General features: G+C 37.8%; 1 long non-coding RNA gene across 1 annotated transcript; it reads right to left on the reverse strand.

Moving 5' to 3' along the window:
- Positions 1 to 14,353: 14,353 nt before the first annotated feature.
- LOC126892150 (uncharacterized) lies at positions 14,354 to 18,735 on the reverse strand. Its single transcript, XR_007700696.1, has 4 exons — positions 18,614 to 18,735; positions 18,137 to 18,212; positions 17,012 to 17,737; positions 14,354 to 14,605 (listed from the first exon to the last, which is right to left on the reverse strand). It is a non-coding gene; the product is annotated as an uncharacterized LOC126892150 (long non-coding RNA).
- Between the last annotated feature and the right edge of the window lie 3,225 nt (positions 18,736 to 21,960).

Here is a 21,960-nt window from a genome sequence, read left to right on the forward strand (position 1 = left end):
GAAAATAGTGCGTTCCTTAAAGGTATAGATAGAAAGCACAATGTAGAGCAAAAAAGTCTTATAACATTTTATTCTAAATTCAGCCGTTTGACCAAAAAACGAAAATACATTTTGATATGCAAATTGATACTCAATTAGTAAATAAACAAGGGGTCCCATTAGATTAAATTTCACAGTCACAGGTTCTTCTACGCCATGTTGCCAGGTCATATAAATTTATGAAAATAAAAATTTACTCTTATGGAGAACAACGTAATTTTTGTTGAAACGGTTAACTTTAGGAAAAAATGTTACAACACCTTTTTGTTCTAAATTGTGTATTATATCCACACCTTAAAGGAACGCACTATTTTCGGAGACACCCTGTATAAACAATACATTTATCTAAAGTAACGTGTGAAGCGGTAACAATTAATTTTCATGACTTTCTTTTGCCAAAAAAAGGGAACGATTTTATTTTCAGCGTAACTTGCTTACTTTTCACGCTAGAAACTGTTTTAAAAACACCAAAAAAAATTTTTTTTAAACACTTTAAAAGAGTTATGATGAGTGTTTCCCGAAAAGTGCTTTATTTTTTTGGTTATTTTACGTTGAAATATTCGATTTGGTATTTGACGAATAAGAACCTATTTTTCATTAGCTGCAACCCTGCTTCTACTGGATCTACAGACCTTATACTGACACCTCTTTTTCATAAGCTATATTATTGCTAGGAATATTTTCTTCGATAAAATATGTACATACTTACTTTTTGAGTTATTTCCGAAAATCCGTCCAAAACGTGTTTTTCTATGAAAAATAAACATATTCACTCGCACATACCTCGAAAAGTATTGACCTAAAACTTTTATAGAACAAAATTTGCTTAGAATTAGAATTAGTCAGTTTATCCACTTCCGGACTTATTTTGCACGTATGTTTTTTCACCTCCAAGAAGGGGTGAAAGTCACATCCAGGACAAGAGAACATATCGGCATAATCTCACTTTTTTCTTTGGCATTTTAGCTACGTGTGTGCCAAATTTTATGTCAATCCAAGCGGTTCTTTAAAATCTGGAGGTTTTGCGATATTTTATCGTGAGTGAATGGAATAATAATTATTACAACGGCAATTATTGCCGTTGTCACTTTTAGATAAGAAGTCATTATCACAATGATATAGTCAGGTTAACTGAATTGTATAATTATTGTTTTTATCATTAAATGTGAAAACCTAGAATTATCCATGTCTGTCCGTCAATAAACACAACTCGTCTATTAGTAGGACAGAAAGAATGACAAATAAGGTGTCAAATGAAAGCCTATAACCAAAATATGATATTACATGTGAGAAGTTTGACCTCGGACTGCCTGTTCCAGAGTTGCAACCGAAAGTACTGTTTTAAATTCGTCGAAATAGTACAAACTATTGGTCAACACGACTAAGAAAGACCAGAACAAATACATACTTCCGGTTTCATGCCTGTCTGTTCGTCCATATCTGTAGGTGAACAAAATTCATCCGTCATATCAGCTGACAAAAAGTTACACGAAGGGTTCAAATATCGACTGCCGGTTCAACTTCCGGTCACTTTTTGTGAAAAATTAGAACTTACGATGTCCAATTGCTTGTTACAATTTTTTTTATAAGTGTTCTACTCTATCTATTCTGACTTTTCATTAACTTACTTAGATCACATATAATTTAATACAGTTTTGATGTCAGGGTCTTCAAAATTTATGTGGTGAGTTCCGGTATGTGATGAATGAAAAACGACTCCATAAGCAGAAGAAAAAAGTGTTCTCAAGACCTAAGACAATACATCGACTCACAAGAGCGTTGTGACAGTAGCAAAAATTCGAGTTGGGGTTCTAATTACTTTCTCAGACTTACTCTCCTGACTTGGCCCCCTCCGATTATTAAGTGTTCCCAAATCTGAAGAAATGATGGGCGAGTCACAAAGTTTCACAAAAAAGCGAATATTTCGCGAAATGAACGTCAGATCCAAAAACTAAAAAATGCGTGTTCAATATTTTTCAAAAGTCTATCGAATGATACCAAAAACGAACCCCCACGGAAAGGGGTGAGGAGTAAATTAAAAATTTTAAATACGAACCCTGCGATATTTCGCGAAATGAACATCAGAGTGCCAGTGTGTGCTTTTTTTCTGGGGATGAGTACCACCCCCTTCTCGAGTGTGAAAAAATATAGGTCCAAATAAGTCCGTAAGTGGATAAACTAATTAAATTCCTTGTAACTTTTGTTTTTAGATGGTTTTTCGCAAATAAATCAAAAAGTAAGTATTTGATCGAAAAACTATTCCTAGCAAATATAAAGCTTATAAAACAGTAAAAAAAATGATGTATGTATGAAGTCTGGACACACAATAAAAACAGAGTTGGAGCTAATCAAAAGTTGGTTCTTATTCGTCAAATTCCAAATCGACTAGTTCAACGTAAAATGTCCAAAAAATAACGCACTTTTCGGGGAAAACCCGCCACAAATTTTTTAAGGAGTTTAAAAAAAGTTTTATTTTTGTTATATAAAAAGTATCTATTCTATCACCATCAGCATCAAAAGTAGACCGGGCAGTATCGTCGCCCCCGCTAGCGAAATTATTCCGATTCGATTTTTTTGCACAAACTTACCCTGAATAAGTTTTGCTCGTAAACGTAAACAACAGAGATAAATCCTTTTGCCCAATAAAATTTCGATCTAAAACGTGTTCATTTATGAAGTTATCTCCACTTGTATATTTTCAGACTTAACTCCGTTTGCACGCGCAAGAGCGAAATAATGTGTTTAGTGAAGTTTATAAAGGGAATTTGATTTGTGTTTTGTGATGACAAATATCGGAATATTACATAGGTGAATGTTTATATATTACGAGGTAATTATTAGCAAACTAGGTAGTTGTATTGTTGGCTCTATTTTGTAATTTTGCATGTTATTATTGTGTGCATTATAGTATAACTTACTTCGTCGGTGATGTGACAATACCTTCTACCTGCTATTAAGGTGTGGGTAAAAAAACTAAAATATTATATAAAATGTTTATTTTATTAAAATCAGTAAGTTTTGTCTAATATTCCAAAATGAAATACTTCTTTAACTTCTTTATACTTTTTTGACTAAAAAAAATTCTTTAAATAAATAAACCAATAAACAGAGTGCTATTAATTTACATAGTTAAACAAACAATTCAGCATACAAACAAAATATAACGTTTTTTTATCACTGCAATCCACACTAATTATCCCCCAGGTTTACACCTCAATATAGACGCCAGAATGTGGTTGCAGATGCCAATGTCCAAACTTTTTTGAGCCCTATCGCTTTTTTTCTCATAACCACTAATCTTCTTAAGTCGCACAGCCCATCTGGTTTTCTTCCAAATAACGAGTATTTTCACTTACAAATGTTTACTGTCATATTCATCATCTGTAGTTTTGACAGTTTTGTCAATATTATCATAATTTGTGGTAATATTTAGGTCGTCTTCTTTTTCACCATGAGGTACACTTCCATGCTTTCATTAAAATCATCACTATGAATAAGATTTGACCCGTGAAAAGAGCCATTACCTATTTCTGTTTCTCCTTTGTCGTCAGATGATACAGTATCGTATTTCGGGTCGATTATTGGGGTGGATGACGCCATAACTTGTTGTTCAAATGGCCTCCAGTGGCCGGTGGCAAGTAAAATCTCCTTCGGTTAGTTCCACGCTGGCAGTTCACTTTATTTAAATTTTCCCCATCCAAGCTAAGCCACTAAATTTTTTCCCATTGGGGGACTGAAATGCGAAATAATTTTGGCACTTGATTTCGAACATTCAGCTACTGCAAACTTCACTTTCATTTTGAAATATTCGACAGAACTTACTGATTTTAATAAAACTAATCTACCTGCTGGATATGGTTTTATAACTTTTTGAAGTGGGAAAGAAAGTAGACCAATCAATCTTTAAATTCCCCACACATTTTGTTACCCACGAGGCATACCAACGGGATAGCTACACCACGCCCATATTGGTGCTTGGCTTGTAAGTTTTGTACCCCCCCTCCATGGAAATAGAGCTTCCTTCTTAAGGAACTGAATCACCATCTATATGATTTTTGCAAAAAAAAAACACCATCCATGTGTCTCTCACAGTCTGTTTTATGTTTCTGCATAGTTATATTTTTCACAAAAAATACCACCCACGTATGTGTAGGGGTTCAGTTAAATTTTTAATTAGGTCCAGATGTCCGCTTTACGACCACTCCAAATTTGCGTGAGAAAAACCATGAAATGAATTCCCACATGAATATCATGTGTTTTCTCTCATTTGTTATTAAGAAAAAATTTAAACAATGTTTGCGTATTTCTGATAATTATTTGAAAAGATAAAAGGACGCTTTATTAATTTTTACATAAAAATTTTTGCATTAACCAAAGTTTGACTAAGGTATAAAACTTATTTTAAAAAATAATTGAAAAAAATCACATGCAACCGATTATAATAAAAACGTAGCAATCTATTGAATAATTTTTTAATGAGCCTGATTTTAAAAGACAGAAACAATGTATGACAACTTATTATATGGTTATTTTCGATAATTTTTGTCTTAAAAAATATTAATACATAAATTGTTTAAAGAGGAGGAAAATGGATCTTTGGACGCCCCTGTGCTTGCTATAACATTTATTATTCATAAGAGCATTATTATATGGTTATTTTCAATAATTTTTGTCTTAAAAAATATGAACACAATATTGATAGCTTAAAGAGAGATAAATAGATCTTAGGACGCCCCTGTGCTTGCTATAACGTTTAATAATAAGAAGAGGCAAACATCCCACATACATGCAAAATTTTTTATGATGCGTAATAGCAAGCCAGATGTGATTAAAGATGCGATGGGAATTGAAAGTCAGACACTATTAATTGCCGGGAATATGTTTGTCTAAACTTTTTGTTGTTTTGTTTTAAGCCACTGGGAACGGATGGTTTTTTTACATTCCCGTCTGAGAATTAGTTTTCAGCGTTGTGATCGGTAGATGACAAGCAGATGTTCTCATTTCACATGACGGTTTCTGCATAGTTATATTCTTCGCAAAAAATACCAACTGTGTTTCTCACAGTGTGTGGTATCTTTTTTAATTATGTCTTAATGTCCGCTTTACGACAACTTTGCATGAGAAAGACCAAGAAATGAGTTCCCACAATATCATCTTTCTTAATTTATCACAATTGCCAGATGCCCCAGTTCATTAGCCTCCTCGTTTCGCACACAGATTCAAACCGGATGCCAGTAGACTGCCAGATGGCCTGGTCGTTGATCTGCTCATTTTGCTAGTACAATATCATATATTCCCCCATCCTATTTTTAGGATGCCAGATGTTCCTCATTTTGTACACAATATCATATATTCCCCCACCCTATTTTTAGACCGGATGCAGGTGTTCACTGCCAGATGTCCCTCCTCATTTTGCTCATACAAATATCCACTACTGTAATAATTAAATATTTGGTAAGAAGTAGGAAAGTATAAATAGTTTCACTAATCCGCTTTTAGGACCCGCTGGGTTTAAGCTGCTTTGAATAGCACCCTGAGTAATAGTGATTGTATCTGACATTTTTATACTCCCAAAATATGATTTTGATAAACTTTAATTGCAATTTGCGCCGTAATTATTCATAATTAAGAGTTGGCGCAATGATAAGATTTGATCGTTAATTTAAAACGAATCTATTCGTATAAATTTTATCGAATTTGAGTGACATTATATTTTCCATAAGATGTGTGCGATGTCCTTTCTTGTTTTTTTAAATTAGTTAGCTTAGGTTTATTTTTATAATAATAGTAGAAGCGTCGGGGATTAACATTTGGTTAAGTAAGAGTAGCTTAGCTAGACTTCGCCAGATGTTATTCCAATAGGGATTTTTTTTTGCTTTCGTTTTATGCTCTTCAATATGCTGTAACTATTTGCTTGTTTATTTTATATATCGAATTAATAATAAGTCTTCAGATTTAGCCATATGGCTCACACTCCCTCTAAGGGGAAAATTGACTCATCTCAGATACCTACGGTATCAAAAGAATTGATTGAGCTCTGGTGGGACTCTTTCCTTGTTATCGAGCCCTAGGTGGCTTGGTATGCAGGTGTACTTCCCAAAAATTTTCGTACACTTCTGGCCGTCGCGAGTAGTACAGCTTTCTGCGTGGTCTTATAAATATGGTCATTCATACCCAGCTTTTTTATGCTTTCGGGGAGGGTCTTCGGAATGACTCCAGTAGTAGACATAATAATCGGTATTGTCTGGGTACTTTGCATTCTCCATTGTCTCCGTATTTGAATTTCCAGATCTTTGTACTTGGCGATCTTTTCAGTAAATTTACTACGTAGATTATTGTTGTTAGGTATCGCCACATCAATTAGTTTTGTTGTTCTGAAGCTATTTCCTTGTGGCATTTTTATGATTAATTATTTATATGGGAAATAAGCCACAATTAAAATGAAAAAAATAATTTTATTAACGTTTCGACGCCCAAATCGGGTGCCGTTGTCAAAATACAAAATATTACTAAAATAAACTAAAGTGTTGTTGCTAAGCAAAAAAATTCTTCTAATAATTTATTTAATCTCACTCATTTATATTGGCAATTCAGACATATATTATACATTTTAAAGTAGAAGACTTTAAAATGATATTGCCAATATTTATGAGTTGCGTTCCTGGGACGACTTACTGAAAGATAGTTCATTCGATTACATGAAATTAACCCCAATTATCACAGGGTTTTTCCTGGTTTTCCCTTGTGATTTACTATGAAGTCTCTAACGCGAGAATTTTACTGTCGTTGCATTTGGTTGTCTTTTTAAAGACATATCACATGCTATAATTTTTTATGACGGATATTCTTGAGTTGGGGTTAATTTCATGTAATCGAATGAACTATCTTTCAGTAAGTCGTCCCAGGAACGCAACTCATAAATATTGGCAATATCATTTTAAAGTCTTCTACTTTAAAATGTATAATATATGTCTGAATTGCCAATATAAATGAGTGAGATTAAATAAATTATTAGAAGAATTTTTTTGCTTAGCAACAACATTTTAGTTTATTTTAGTAATATTTTGTATTTTGACAACGGCACCCGATTTGGGCGTCGAAACGTTAATAAAATTATTTTTTTCATTTTAATTGTGGCTTATTTCCCATATAAATAATTAAACATCAATTAGTGTTGTTTGTCTTGTTAATTTATTAACTAGTACGAGATCTGGTCTATTATGTGCCACTCTTTGGTCTGTGAACACAGTGCGGTCCCAGTATAGCTTGTAGTTGCTATCCTCAAGCATACTCTCAGGGACGTATTGATAATATGGGAGATGGTCCGTTTGGAGAAGTCCCAGTTTGATAGCTATCTCTTGTTTATTGATCTTTCCAGCAGAGTCATGCCGTTCCTTGTATTTAGTTGCAGAAAATGCCTGGCAGCCCCCTGTAATATGTTGGATGCTTTCTTGGGCTTGACATCCATCTATCGTTTTGAACCTGAGGGTCTTTGACGAAATATTTCGAATAGTTTCTGGTTGGTATAACCTGATCCTGAATGGCCAGTAATGAACCCTTCATTTCAGGGAACATCTTTCCTGATGCCAACCAATAGTTCGATGCTGTATTGTCGACACACTCTTGGCTGACCTCATTGGGATGTCGCCCGTGCAGAGGTTTACCTATCCAGGTGCGCATTTTTTCGTCTTTGGTGAGGTGGTTTATGCGCGTTTCTGGTTCTCTCAGTTTGAGTGATGTAGAGTAGATGTCTCAGCCTGAAACTGAAAATAAGTTCTTAAGGTAGCAATTTCTTTGTCTAATTGCTCACCTATATCCATAAGTCCTTCTTCTTCTTCTACGGCACTACAGCCCAAATTGAGCCTTGGCCTCCTTTATTTTTTGCCCCCACCCTTGCTTGTCTGTGGCTGCTCTTCTCCAAACACGGACTCCTAAAAGGGCTTGTGCGTCGCTGTTTACTGTGTCTTCCCAGCGCTTTCTTGGCTTTACAACCGGTCTCTTTCCCTTCATTCTAGCATTTAGTGCTCTTTTTGGTAGCCTATCCTCTCCCATTCTTATCACATGCCCGGCCCATTGCAATCTTTGTATTCTAATGAGGTCTGATAGGGGTGTTTCCTTATAGAGTAGATAAAGCTCGTTGTTATAACGACTTCTGAAGATTTCGTTTTCCCTCACAGGTCCTAGTATTCTCCTCAGTACTTTCCTTTCGAATGTGTCGAGTTTGTTTTTGGATGTTTCTTTCAAGACCCAGGCTTCACTGCCATAGCATGTTATTGGTCGAATTAAGGTTTTATAGATTCTCATCTTTGTATTTCGGTGAACACTTTTAGACCGAAATATATGGGAGAGGGCAAAATAAGCTCTGTTTTCCTGCGTTATTCTCTTCCGTATTTCTTCATCTTCTTATCAGTCGGTATATATTTCTACTCCCAGGTATGTAAACTTTCCAACCGTTTCAATGTCATCTTCATGTATACTGTTTTGTGCATTTGTCTGAGTGCATATTTCTTTTTGTCTGAGTAATTATTTTTGTTTTTTTCTGTGTTAATTTTTAGACCTAGCATTTTGGTTTGTGTTTTTAACTCTGCGTATGTTTCCCGTGCTCCTGTTGATGTTTTATTCATAATATTAATATCATCTGCATAAGCGGCAAATTAAACCGTTCGGTTGGTCAGTAGGTTTCCTCGCCCAGTTTGCATTTGCCTAACCACATACTCCAGTGCCAGGTTAAATAAAATTGGGGCCAGACCATCTCCCTGTTTTAGCCTCTGCGAAATTTTGAAGAAGCCTGTCCGGTGGTTTTGTATTCGTACACATGCCTGAGTTTCGTCCATTGTGGCCTTAATGAGTCTTATTAGCTTGTGTGGTATTGCCAATTCAGCCAATATATAGTATAGTTTGTTCCTTTTGACTGAGTCGTATGCCTGTTTGAAGTCTACAAACACGTTGTGAACATCAATATCGTGTTCCCATGATTTGCACATGATCTGTTAGACTGTAAATATTTGATCCAATGTCGATCTTCCCCATCGGAAGCCCATCTGATACTCTCCAATAATATTTTCTGCTAGTGGTTGGAGCCGCTGGTTTATACGTGAGGACTTTATATGCTGTGCATAGTAGAGAGATTCCGTTTTTGCACTGGAGTTTGTCTTCTTTTTTATAGATCGGGCATACTATACTTTTCTTCCAGTCGTCGGGTATTTTCTCTTCTTGCCATATGTCTTTGATGAGCGCGTGGATGTGACTTATTAGGTGGTTGCCACCTACCTTATATAGTTCTGCTGGTATTTCGTCAACTCCCGGAGCTTTATTGTTTTTCTGGGCCTTAATAGCTTCGAGAACTTCCTTTATGGTTGGAGCTTCTACTCCATTCTCTACGTCATTCTCTTCTACGTAATTCATACCCATTTCATATTCCATGTCTACTTGTGTTCCAAGTAGGGTCTGAAAATAATGCTTCCAGGTTTCTGTGACTTTCTGTTGGTCACTAATTATTTGCCCAATTTCATCTTTACATAGACTTGATTGAAGTTTATACCCACTTTTTATCTTTTTTAGGTATTCGTAAGCCCCTCTAATTTCGTTGTTTTTGAAATTCTCTTCCATTTTTTCTATTTGTCCATTCTCATAGACTCTCTTTTTATTTCTACATATCTTGTCTGCTTTCCATCTTGCGACTTCAAATAATATTCGTCTTTCTTGTGTTCTTCTTGTTATGTACATTTTGTGTGCTTCATTTCTTTCCTCTATTGCTTGTCTGCACTCGTCATCAAACCATGCTCCTCTTCTCTTCTTTTTCTTGCTTCCCAGGGTGGACGCTGCTGCTGTCAGTACTGCTGTTTTGATATTACTCCATTTGCCCAGGAGTGCAGTTCTAGCGTCCTTAACTCATTTGCGACTTCTTGTTCGAACTTTTCTTTACATTCCCGAATCTTCAGTTTTTCCAGGTCTAGTTTATTTGTTCTTTGTTGTCTTTCGTTTCTTTCCCTGTTAACTCTGCATCTAAATTTGGTGTGTGGTGAAAGATGGTCTGATCCACAGCATGCTCCTCGTCGTGTTCTTACATCGGAGATACTACTAGCTGCCCTTTTGTCTATCAGCACATGGTCGATTTGATTGGTTGTGGAACTTATAACCATATTTTTAGTGGTGGCAAAATTTATCAAAAATCCCCATTCTCGTTTGTTTCATTGTGCAGTGAGTGTTTCCCTATTGTGCCATAGAACTGCGGCTTCTTGCCTATTTTAGCATTCATATCACCCATTATAATCTTGATGTCATTTTTTGGCGCAGTATCATATACTATCTCCAGTTGTTGGTAGAAGCTTTCCCTTTATGTTGCTCTTGTTCTTCTGTTGGGCAGTTAATGTTTATCATTGTTAGGTTGAAGAAGTGGGTGCAAATTCTTAACTTGCAAACCTAACCTAAACATAAGTAATCTTCCTCATAAATTCCGTGGTAATGTCGTTCTTTCTACTGCACTTTTGGGATGGTGTTTTTGTGCCTTTGTGAGGTGCGTTCTTACTTTTCGCTGAAGATTTTCTATGTCCGTTTTTGTCCACTTAACGATGCCAAATGAGTAGCTAAGCGCGGAACATGCGTAGGGGTTTAGTGCCTTAAACAAATTTCTACTGTTAAGGTGTGACTGAAGGAGCTGTTTTACCCTTCGTATAAACTCAGTAGTTATCTCTGTTTTCATTTGTTTATGGTTAATTTTCGGCGCTTGCTTTACTCCAAGATATTTATACATATCGTTTTCACCCATGGCCTCGATGTTATGGCCATTTTGCATATCGAATCCTTCGGGCTGTACTTTTCCTCTGACTATATTTAAAATACGGCACTTGTCTAGTCCGAAGTGCATACTACTATCATTAGAAAAAGTTTATACAGCTTTTAGCATCTCATCGAGTTGGTTTCGAGTGGAAGCCATTAATTTCAAATCATCCATGTACAATAAATGATTAAGTTTCGCCACCACATTGTTGTTATTTTGATGCTGAAACCTGCGTCTGCGGAGTTCAAATAGCTGAGATAATGGGTTCATAGTTAGACAGAACCACAAAGGACTCAAAGAGTCTCCTTGAAACAGGCCCCGGCTGATTGCGATATTTTTAGTTTCGATGTTATTTTCACCAGGTATTTGAAGGTGAATTCTAGTTTTCCACTCTGTCATTATATGCTCTAAAAAGTTCACTATATTAATCTCAATATATCTATAAACCGTTCATGCGGCACTGAATGAAAGGCCTTCTTGTAATCAATGAAGGCAGTGAAAATATTCCTCTTTTTGGAATATGCCTAGTTAGAATGAGTCCATGAAGGGTTGTTCCTTGCAACCCATGGAACCCTTGGCGCATCCTTTCTGTTGAGGCTCCAGAATATGCTCCAGACGTGACCTAGCGATCCCCAGGCAGCGATCCTAAATATAAATCAGAATTAACCATATTAATGGGTGTGCATTTTATACCTACTGCCAGGTGTCAGTTTTTGTTCCACGGTAAGTATACCTGCTACTCTATGAGTATTGGCGCTACGAATACCCAGAAAGAATCCTACATTCGCAGGGGGCCGCGCCTGATAAAAGAACCGACAAAAAACTCCCACAGGAAAAAGTCTTTATCCAGATTTAGCCATACTGCCCACATTCCGTCTAGGGGGAAAATTGACTCATCCCAGATACCAACGGTATCAAAGGGATTGAGCTTTGGTGGGACTATTTTCGTGTTATCGAGCCCTAGGTGACTTGATATGCAGGAGTATCTCCCAGAAATTTTCGTACACATCTGGCCGTCGCAAGTAGTACAGCTTTCTGCATGGTCTTATAAAGGTGTTCATTTAGACCCAGCTTTTTTATGTTTTCGAGGAGGTTCTTCGGAATAACTCCAGTAGTAGACATAATAATAGGTATCGTCTGGGTACTTTGCATTCTCCATTGTCTTCGTATTTGAATTTCCAGATCTCTGTACTTGGTCAATTTTCCACGCCTGATTTACTCCAAGATATTTGTACATATCGTTTTCGCCCATGGCCTCGATGTTCTGGCCATTTTGCATATCGAATCCACCGGGCTGTACCTTTCCTCTGACTATATTCAAAATACGGCACTTGTCTAGGCCGAACTGCATACTAATATCATAAGAGAATATTTCTACAGTTGTTAGCATCTGTTCTAGGTGTTCTCGAGCGGAAGCCATTAATTTCAAATCATCCATATACAACAGATGATTGAGCTTCGCTACCACAGTATTATTGTTTTTATAATAGCTGGGAAATGGGGTTCAAAGCTAAACAGAACCACAATGGACTCAACGAATCTCCTTGAAACAGGTTCCGGTTGATTGCAATATTTTCCGTTTCGATATTGTTTTCGCCAGGTATTTGGAGGTGAATTTTTTAGTCTTCCAATCTGTCATTATATGCCTTAAAAAGTCACTATGTTATCGTCGACTTTGTATATTCTCAATATATCTATAAGCCATTCATGCGGTACTGAATCAAAGGCCGTTTTGTAGTCAATAAAGGCAGTAAAAAGGTTCTTTTTCTTTAGTGAATGCCTGGTTAGAAATGACTGAGTCGATGATAAGTTGTTCTTTGCAACCCATGGAACCCTTCGCGCATCCTTTCTGTTGAGGCTCTATGATATTGTTTAGAGCACAGTGTTGGTAGACACGCCGGCTTACACAGGATGTGACCAATTTATACAAAGTTGGAAGACAAGTAGTTGGGCGGTACTTGGCTGGGTCTTGGGTATTATTTTGATCCTTTGGTAATAAATAAGTGGTTCCCTGAGTTAGAAATGATGGTATTTTCTGCGGATTAGAAATAACATGGTTAATTAATGTTGATAAGCACTCATGAATACACCAAAACTTTTTAAGCCAGAAGTTCTGAACTCCGTCTGGACCAGGGGATTTCCAGTTATGAAGCTCTTTGATGACATTTGAGACCTCTTCAGTCGTGAATGGTTCGTAGCTAGCAGTAACGTAGTGGTGACAGTTGTTCATCGTATCTTCTATCCAGGTAGTATTGTTGTTAAAAGCAGCTGGTGTGGAAAGTTGATTTCCCCAAAACTCATGAATTTCTTCTTGGCTTGGGTAAGACTTGTCGGCACTTTCTACGGTGGAATTGAGTTTTAGGTAGAACTCCTTCTCGGAATTTTCAAAAAGTGCATTGTCATTTTTTCGGTTGTAACTAACTTTGTACCACCTTAGTCGCCCTGAATAGACGGAGAGTTTTTGCTTTAATGTATCCAGACACTGTTGGGCTGTGATATTGTCTGGATCGTATCTCGAGTGTCTTGAAATGCTCCGCATTATTTCTTCAGCTCTCCTAATGACTTTTCTACTTAGTACTATTCGTAAATATTCTGCGACTCGGCCAATATCCCTACGCCGTAATTCAATCTTCCCTAGCTGTCTTTTTTCCCAGGGTGCAATCCTGTTACCAGTTCTTCCGTTATTAGTACCCCGTCGCGTTCTGATCTTAATGCCCATTATATTAACAATTGCTGTTGCTGCACAGTAGATGAGCATATGCAAATAATCTAATGTGTGAGCTTCTACGACATAATTGGGTAGGATTTCAGTGTTCACAATTTGTAACAGCGCACCTAGTTTCTTACAAGAGTTAATTATTGGTAGCGGTGGTCTGCTAAGTGGGTTTGTTCCATTAAACTCTTATAGGGCGCGAGCCACTTCGTTTACTAGGCTATCACGTAACTCGTTGTTTACCTGCGGTGTATTATCAGGTTGAGTTTCTGGTATGGGAAGTTCAGGAATCTGCTCATCAGGGATTACATTAGGGACATCTAAAACATGCCCTTGGTTATTACTCTCTCGTTCGACTTCGCTTTTAATGAAAAAACAAAAGATGTAGATCTTTCAAACACACTCAGTGATCAACAGATCCACAGGTACTGGTTTGGACGACCACTCGTACGAAAACAAACAAATGAAATAGAGAATGCGGAAAAATCCCCTTACGAACAATTCACACATCCACTACTTCGGGCTGGGAAAAATTTTTTGAATAGAATCGAAGATCCAAACACCAGCTCTTAGAAATGTGTTTCGCCCTCTTCAACCTCTATGGGCTCATCGGTGAAGATGAGAGGTTGAATATCTTCAGACACATTCCAATCAAAAAACAACATTCGAGACCTAGACATAGCAGGAACGTAAATCTACGCCCAACCTGACAATGCCATTCTCAAGTTTTAATTCCCTAATTACTTTAGAGTAAGTAAGATAATGTTTATGAAAAAACAAAAGATGTAGATCTTTGAAACACACTCAGTGATCAAAAGATCCACAGGTACTGGTTTGGACGACCACTCGTACGAAAACAAACAAATGAAATAGAGAATGCGGAAAAATCCCCTTACGAACAATTCACACATCCACTACTTCGGGCTGGGAAATATTTTTTGAATAGAATCGAAGATCCAAACACCAGCTCTTAGAAATGTGTTTCGCCCTCTTCAACCTCTATGGGCTCATCGGTGAAGATGAGAGGTTGAATATTTTCAGACACATTCCAATCAAAAAACAACATTCGAGACCTAGATATAGCAGGAACGTAAATCTACGCCCAACCTGACAATGCCATTCTCAAGTTTTAATTTCCTAATTACTTTAGAGTAAGTAAGATAATGTTTATGAAAAAACAAAAGATGTAGATCTTTGAAACACACTCAGTGATCAAAAGATCCACAGGTACTGGTTTGGACGACCACTCGTACGAAAACAAACAAATGAAACAGAGAATGCGGAAAAATCCCCTTACGAACAATTCACACATCCACTACTTCGGGCTGGGAAATATTTTTTGAATAGAATCGAAGATCCAAACACCAGCTCTTAGAAATGTGTTTCGCCCTCTTCAACCTCTATGGGCTCATCGGTGAAGATGAGAGGTTGAATATCTTCAGACACATTCCAATCAAAAAACAACATTCGAGACCTAGACATAGCAGGAACGTAAATCTACGCCCAACCTGACACTGCCATTCTCAAGTTTTAATTCCCTAATTACTTTAGAGTAAGTAAGATAATGTTTATGAAAAAACAAAAGATGTAGATCTTTGAAACACACTCAGTGATCAAAAGATCCACAGGTACTGGTTTGGACGACCACTCGTACGAAAACAAACAAATGAAATAGAGAATGCGGAAAAATCCCCTTACGAGCAATTCACACATCCACTACTTCGGGCTGGGAAAATTTTTTTGAATAGAATCGAAGATCCAAACACCAGCTCTTAGAAATGTGTTTCGCCCTCTTCAACCTCTATGGGCTCATCGGTGAAGATGAGAGGTTGAATATCTTCAGACACATTCCAATAAAAAAACAACATTCGAGACCTAGACATAGCAGGAACGTAAATCTACGCCCAACCTGACAATGCCATTCTCAAGTTTTAATTCCCTAATTACTTTAGAGTAAGTAAGATAATGTTTATGAAAAAACCAAAGATGTAGATCTTTGAAACACACTCAGTGATCAAAAGATCCACAGGTACTGGTTTGGACGACCACTCGTACGAAAACAAACAAATGAAATAGAGAATGCGGAAAAATCCCCTTACGAACAATTCACACATCCACTACTTCGGGCTGGGAAAAATTTTTTAAATAGAATCGAAGATCCAAACACTAGCTCTTAGAAATGTGTTTCGCCCTCTTCAACCTCTATGGGCTCATCGGTGAAGATGAGAGGTTGAATATCTTCAGACACATTCCAATCAAAAAACAGCATTCGAGACCTAGACATAGCAGGAACATAAATCTACGCCCAACCTGACAATGCCATTCTCAAGTTTTAATTCCCTAATTACTTTAGAGTAAGTAAGATAATGTTTATGAAAAAACAAAAGATGTAGATCTTTGAAACACACTCAGTGATCAAAAGATCCACAGGTACTGGTTTGGACGACCACTCGTACGAAAACAAATAAATGAAATAGAGAATGCGGAAAAATCCCTTTACGAACAATTCACACATCCACTATTTCGGGCTGGGAAAAATTTTTTGAATAGAATCGAAGATCCAAACACCAGCTCTTAGAAATGTGTTTCGCCCTCTTCAACCTCTATGGGCTCATCGGTGAAGATGAGAGGTTGAATATCTTCAGACACATTCCAATCAAAAAACAACATTCGAGACCTAGACATAGCAGGAACGTAAATCTACACCCAACCTGACAATGCCATTCTCAAGTTTTAATTCCCTAATTACTTTAGAGTAAGTAAGATAATGTTTATGAAAAAACAAAAGATGTAGATCTTTGAAACACACTCAGTGATCAAAAGATCCACAGGTACTGGTTTGGACGACCACTCGTACGAAAACAAACAAATGAAATAGAGAATGCGGAAAAATCCCCTTACGAGCAATTCACACATCCACTACTTCGGGCTGGGAAAATTTTTTTGAATAGAATCGAAGATCCAAACACCAGCTCTTAGAAATGTGTTTCGCCCTCTTCAACCTCTATGGGCTTATCGGTGAAGATGAGAGGTTGAATATCTTCAGACATATTATAATCAAAAAACAACATTCGAGACCTAGACATAACAGGAACGTAAATCTACGTCCAACTTGACAATGCCATTCTCAAGTTTTAATTCCCTAATTACTTTAGAGTAAGTAAGATAATGTTTATGAAAAAACAAAAGATGTAGATCTTTGAAACACACTCAGTGATCAAAAGATCCACAGGTACTGGTTTGGACGACCACTCGTACGAAAACAAACAAATGAAATAGAGAATGCGGAAAAATCCCCTTACGAACAATTCACACATCCACTACTTCGGGCTGGGAAATATTTTTTGAATAGAATCGAAGATCCAAACACCAGCTCTTAGAAATGTGTTTCGCCCTCTTCAACCTCTATGGGCTCATCGGTGAAGATGAGAGGTTGAATATCTTCAGACACATTCCAATCAAAAAACAACATTCGAGACCTAGACATAGCAGGAACGTAAATCTACGCCCAACCTGACAATGCCATTCTCAAGTTTTAATTCCCTAATTACTTTAGAGTAAGTAAGATAATGTTTATGAAAAAACAAAAGATGTAGATCTTTGAAACACACTCAGTGATCAAAAGATCCACAGGTACTGGTTTGGACGACCACTCGTACGAAAACAAACAAATGAAATAGAGAATGCGGAAAAATCCCCTTACGAACAATTCACACATCCACTACTTCGGGCTGGGAAAATTTTTTTGAATAGAATCGAAGATCCAAACACCAGCTCTTAGAAATGTGTTTCGCCCTCTTCAACCTCTATGGGCTCATCGGTGAAGATGAGAGGTTGAATATCTTCAGACACATTCCAATCAAAAAACAACATTCGAGACCTAGACATAGCAGGAACGTAAATCTACGCCCAACCTGACAATGCCATTCTCAAGTTTTAATTCCCTAATTACTGTAGAGTAAGTAAGATAATGTTTATGAAAAAACCAAAGATGTAGATCTTTGAAACACACTCAGTGATCAAAAGATCCACAGGTACTGGTTTGGACGACCACTCGTACGAAAACAAACAAATGAAATAGAGAATGCGGAAAAATCCCCTTACGAACAATTCACACATCCACTACTTCGGGCTGGGAAAATTTTTTTGAATAGAATCGAAGATCCAAACACCAGCTCTTAGAAATGTGTTTCGCCCTCTTCAACCTCTATGGGCTCATCGGTGAAGATGAGAGGTTGAATATCTTCAGACACATTCCAATCAAGAAACAACATTCGAGACCTAGACATAGCAGGAACGTAAATCTATGCCCAACCTGACAATGCCATTCTCAAATTTTAATTCCCTAATTACTTTAGAGTAAGTAAGATAATGTTTATGAAAAAACAAAAGATGTAGATCTTTGAAACACACTCAGTGATCAAAATCCACAGGTACTGGTTTGGACGACCACTCGTACGAAAACAAACAAATGAAATAGAGAATGCGGAAAAATCCCCTTACGAACAATTCACACATCCACTACTTCGGGCTGGGAAAAATTTTTTGAATAGAATCGAAGATCCAAACACCAGCTCTTAGAACTGTGTCTCGCCCTCTTCAACCTCTATGGGCTCATCGGTGAAGATGAGAGTTTGAATATCTTCAGACACATTCCAATCAAAAAACAACATTCGAGACCTAGACATAGCAAGAACGTAAATCTACGCCCAACCTGACAATGCCATTCTCAAGTTTTAATTCCCTAATTACTTTAGAGTAAGTAAGATAATGTTTATGAAAAAACAAAAGATGTAGATCTTTGAAACACACTCAGTGATCAAAAGATCCACAGGTACTGGTTTGGATGACCACTCGTACGAAAACAAACAAATGAAATAGAGAATGCGGAAAAATCCCCTTACGAACAATTCACACATCCACTACTTCGGGCTGGGAAAAATTTTTTGAATAGAATCGAAGATCCAAACACCAGCTCTTAGAAATGTGTTTCGCCCTCTTCAACCTCTATGGGCTCATCGGTGAAGATGAGAGGTTGAATATCTTCAGACACATTCCAATCAAAAAACAATATTCGAGACCTAGACATAGCAGGAACGTAAATCTACGCCCAACCTGACAATGCCATTCTCAAGTTTTAATTCCCTAATTACTTTAGAGTAAGTAAGATAATGTTTATGAAAAAACCAAAGATGTAGATCTTTGAAACACACTCAGTGATCAAAAGATCCACAGGTACTAGTTTGGACGACCACTCGTACGAAAACAAACAAATGAAATAGAGAATGCGGAAAAATCCCCTTACGAACAATTCACACATCCACTACTTCGGGCTGGGAAAATTTTTTTGAATAGAATCGAAGATCCAAACACCAGCTCTTAGAAATGTGTTTCGCCCTCTTCAACCTCTATGGGCTCATCGGTTAAGATGAGAGGTTGAATATCTTCAGACACATTCCAATCAAAAAACAGCATTCGAGACCTAGACATAGCAGGAACGTAAATCTACGCCCAACCTGACCATGCCATTCTCAAGTTTTAATTCCCTAATTACTTTAGAGTAAGTAAGATAATCTTTATGAAAAAACAAAAGATGTAGATCTTTGAAACACACTCAGTGATCAAAAGATCCACAGGTACTGGTTTGGACGACCACTCGTACGAAAACAAACAAATGAAATAGAGAATGCGGAAAAATCCCCTTACGAACAATTCACACATCCACTACTTCGGGCTGGGAAAATTTTTTTGAATAGAATCATAAGTAGTGGATGTGTGAATTGTTCGTAAGGGGATTTTTCCGCATTCTCTATTTCATTTGTTTGTTTTCGCTTTTAATGGTGTCGCGTCTAGTCTCTGGGATGAGATTATTTCTTATTATTACCCGGTATTCACCTGGTACTCGTTGCTCCGATACTTGAATATCTGGGTACTCTCTGCAAAATTCTGCATACAGATGTTGACGGTAGCCGATCGTTTCTTGACCGTGGTTTGTCACCTTGTAGTAGAAGTGCAAAATGTTTTCATTAATGGACACAGTCCATTTTATGCGCTGCCTCGGTCGTCCTGGTTCAGTGAGCGCCGTCTGATGTTCCAGCGCAGCACCTTCAGCGGGTGGATCTCTTGCTGTTGTTTGGATCGCTTGTGGTTGTTGTTGTTGTTGGACTGTAGCTGATTGTATGACAGGGGCCTGCCTCCTCTACGCCCTACCACCGACGTCCTGCATGCTGTCACGTCCAGCGCCGGCCCCAGACGTGCCCTGGCGGTCCCCAGGCAGCGATCCTAAATATAAATTAATATTCTCCATATTAATAGGTGTGCATTTTATACCAACTGCCAGGTGCAAAAAGTCTTATTATCTGTGGGAGTTCTTTGTCAGTTCTTCTATCAGGCGCGGTCCCCTGTGAATGGGGTGTGCTCTCTGGGTATTCGTAGCGCCAATACCCAGAGGGTAGCAGGGATACTTGCCGTGGAACAAAAACTGACACCTGGCAGTAGGTATAAAATGCACACCCATTAATATCGAGAATGTTTATTTATGTTTAGGATCGCTATTAATAATAATAATTTTCCCAGATAATTTTCCCAGACTATCAACAAATGTTGCGGTGGTTGCGTAGCCAATAAATCCAATAAACCGGAGCGCCAAACCAAATTCTGAGCAGTGTCAAAATGATAACGTTAAGAACCCCAGTTGTTACTAATATCGAAATGAATAAGAATCGCTATAAATTGCGACCATCATGGCGGTGTCGAAATTAAATTGCGACATCGAAATGAATTAGGATCAGGCCCCAGGTTGTCATAGGATTTTAACAGTTGAGCTTAAATAACAATTAAAAGCACGTAGGTAATAATAAGATTAAAACAATAATTGACAATAAAAATTAAAGCTAATAATTTAAGAATAGAAGGGTAATACAATTTTAAAAATCATACCAAAATCAAACCGAGACATAATTGTTGAATATAAGTTAAAATTTATAAACATAGAACCATACCTACTTATATGCAGTGGTGCCAGAGAAATTTTTGTAAATGCACTTAAATAATATAATAATAATAATAATAACTCCCTGTGGGAGTTTTTTTCAGTTCTTCTATCAGGCGCGGCCCCCTGCGAATGGGGGATGCTTTCTGGGTATTCGTAGCGCCAATACCCTGAGAGTAGCAGGGATACTTGCCGTGGAACAAAAACTGACACCTGGCAGTAGGTATAAAATGCACAACCATGAGAATGGAGATAAATAATTTATGTTTAGGATCGCTGCCTGGGGATCGCCAGGGCACGTCTGGAGCCGGCGCTGGACGTGACAGCATGCGGGACGTCGGTGGCAGGGTGTTGTGGAGGCGGGCCCCTTTCATACAATTAGCTACAGCCCAACCACAACCACAACCACCAGCGAGCCAAACAACAACAAGAGCTCCACCCGCCGAAGGTGCTGCGCTGGATCATCAGCCGGCGCTCACTCAAGCGGGACGACCGAGGCAGCGCATGAAATGGACTGTGTCCATTAATGAAAACATTTTGCGCTTCTATTACAAGGTGACAAACCTCGGTCAAGAAACAATCGGCTACCGACAACAGCTGTATGCCGAATTTTGCAGGACGTACCCAGATATTCAAGTATCGGAGCAACCAGTATCACATCAATACCGGGTAATCATAAGGAACAACCTTATCCCAGAGACTAGACGCAATTCGATCAAAAGCGAAGTCGAACCGGAGATTAATAACCAAGAACAAGTTTTAGATCAAGTCCCTAATGAAATCCTCGATGAGCAGACTCCTGAGATTTCCATGCCAGAAACTCAACCTGATAATACACAGCAGGAAAACAACGAGTTGCGCGATAGTCTAGCAAACGAAATGGCTCGTGCCGTACAAGAGTTTAATGGAACAAACCCACTTAGCAGACCACCGCTACCACGAATAAACTCTTGTAAGAAACTAGGTGCGCTGTTACAAATTGTGAACACTGAAGTCCTACCCAACTATGTCGTAGAAGCTCACACGTTGGAATATTTGCATATGCTAATCTACTGTGCAGCAACAGCAATTGCTAATGTAATGGGCGTTAAGATCAGAACACGACGGGTTACTAATAACGAAAGAACTGGTAACAGAATTGCACCCTGGGAAAAAAGACTGCTCGGAAAGATCGAATTATTACGTAAGGATATTGGTATAGTCACAGAATACATACGAGGTGTAACAAGTAGAAAAGTCATCAGAAGAGCTGAAGATATAATGCTGACTACCGCAAGACACTCAAGATATGATCCAGAAAACAACACAGCCCATCAGTGTCTGGATACATTAAAACAAAAGCTCTCCGTTTATTCAGGACGACTAAGGAGGTACAAAGTTAGTAACAACCGCAAAAGCGACAATGCTCTTTTTGAAAGTTCTGAAAAGGCGTTCTAT

This window comes from Diabrotica virgifera, chromosome 9 (assembly GCF_917563875.1).
Source record: "Diabrotica virgifera virgifera chromosome 9, PGI_DIABVI_V3a".
Classification (NCBI taxonomy): domain Eukaryota; kingdom Metazoa; phylum Arthropoda; class Insecta; order Coleoptera; family Chrysomelidae; genus Diabrotica; species Diabrotica virgifera.